The sequence below is a fragment of the Schistocerca piceifrons genome, chromosome 2 (genome assembly GCF_021461385.2).
Source record: "Schistocerca piceifrons isolate TAMUIC-IGC-003096 chromosome 2, iqSchPice1.1, whole genome shotgun sequence".
Classification (NCBI taxonomy): Eukaryota; Metazoa; Arthropoda; class Insecta; order Orthoptera; family Acrididae; genus Schistocerca; species Schistocerca piceifrons.
This window is the reverse complement of record NC_060139.1, coordinates 158,791,078-158,792,969: the sequence shown is the minus strand read 5'-3', so window position 1 is coordinate 158,792,969 and position 1,892 is coordinate 158,791,078. Positions and strand designations below refer to the sequence as shown.

Genomic DNA, 1,892 nt, shown 5'->3' with positions numbered 1-1,892 from the left:
GTCTGGCGGTGACACCACAATTTTGTTATGTTTTCGAACTTCCACTGCAATGAGCGTGAATCCTGCATCCTTACTGGTGATGCTGACAAAGTTTTATGAATTTATTTGTAAAAATATAGACACTGGAAATTAAAATGTCCTCTGACGCCACTACTGCTCCAAGATGGCCCGTCTGACGTCCTACCCCCCTTAACTACTGAGACCAATAGTTGCATAATTATTCGCATCAACCGAAGTACGCTTTTGTTTGTGGTTCTTTCAGGACAATGTTGTTACTGACACTGATAGTATAAAGTACAGCCAAAACGGCACGCTGCTTAGCAGCATTATGGTAGTTAAAATCCGTTTTCAGCTGGGCTCTCAGTAGCAATTCGAGAAAGAACGACGTGTAATGTTAAAAGAAGGATATGAGTAACCCATTTACCTACTGAAACTTCCTGGCAGATTAAAACTGTGTGCCCGACCGAGACTCGAACTCGGGACCTTCGCCTTTCGCTGGCAAGTGCTCTACCAACTGAGCTACCAAAGCACGACTCACGCCCAGTACTCACAGCTTCACTTCTGCCAGTACCTCGTATCCTACCTTCCTAACTTTACAGAAGCTCTCCTGCAAACCTTGCAGGACTAGCTCTCCTGAAAGAGAGGATACTGCGGAGACATGGCTTAGCCACAGCCTAGGGGATGTTTTCAGAATGAGATTTTCACTCTGCAGCGGAGTGTGCGCTGATATGAAACTTCCTGGCAGATTAAAACTTTGTGCCCGACCTAGACTCGAATTCGGGACCTTTGCCTTTCGCGGGCAAGTGCTCTACCAACTGAGCTACCGAAGCACGACTCACGCCCGGTACTCAGAGCTTTACGTCTACCAGTACCTCGTCTCCTACCTTCCAAACTTTACAGAAGCTCTCCTGCAAAACTTGCAGGACTAGCACTCCTGAAAGAAGGGATATTGCGGAGACATGGCTTAGCCACAGCCTGCGGGATGTTTCCAGAATGAGATTTTCACTCTGCAGCGGAATGTGCGCTGATAAGAAACTTCCTGGCAGATTAAATATGTGTGCCCGACCGAGACTCGAACTCGGGACCTTTGCCTTTCACGGGCACGTGCTCTACCAACTAAGCTACCAAAGCACGACTCACGCCCGGTACTCACAGCTATCCTTCTGCCTGTACCTCGTCTCCGACCTTAAAAATTTTACAGAAGCTCTACTGCAAACCTTGCAGAACTAGCACTCCTGAAAGAAAGGATATTGCGGAGACATGGTTTAGCCACAGCCTGGGGGAGGTTTCCAGAATGAGATTTTCACTCTGCAGAGGAGTGTGCGCTGATATGAAACTTCCTGGCAGATTAAATCTGTGTGCCCGACCGAGAATCGAACTCGGTACCTTTGCCTTTCGAGGGCAAGTGCTCTACCAACTGAGCTACCGAAGCACGACCCACGCGCGGTACTCACAGCTTTACTTCTGCTAGTACCTCGTCTCCTACCTTCCAAACTTTACAGAAGCTTTCCTGCAAACCTTGCAGAACTAGCACACCTGAGAGAAAGGATATTGCGGAGACATGGCTTAGCCACAGCCTGGGTGATGTTTCCAATACGAGATTTTCACTCTGCAGCGGAGTGTGCGCTGATATGAGACTTCCTGGCAGATTAAAACTGTGTGCCCGACCGAGACTCGAACTCGGGATCTATGCCTCTCGTGGGCAAGTGCTCCACCAACTAAGCACGACTCACGCCCGGTACTCACAGCTTTACTTCTGCCAGTACCTCGTCTCCTACCTTCCAAACGTTACAGAAGCTCTCCTGCAAACCTAGCAGAACTAGCACTCCTGAAAGAAAGGATATTGCGGAGACATGGCTTAGCCAGAGCCTGGGAGTTGTTTCTAGAATGAG

The 1,892-nt window shown here is 48.7% G+C and overlaps 1 non-coding gene across 1 annotated transcript; it reads right to left on the bottom strand.

Moving 5' to 3' along the window:
- Positions 1 to 1,358: 1,358 nt before the first annotated feature.
- On the bottom strand, positions 1,359 to 1,433 carry Trnas-cga. Its single transcript has one exon. It is a non-coding gene; the product is annotated as a tRNA-Ser (tRNA).
- Between the last annotated feature and the right edge of the window lie 459 nt (positions 1,434 to 1,892).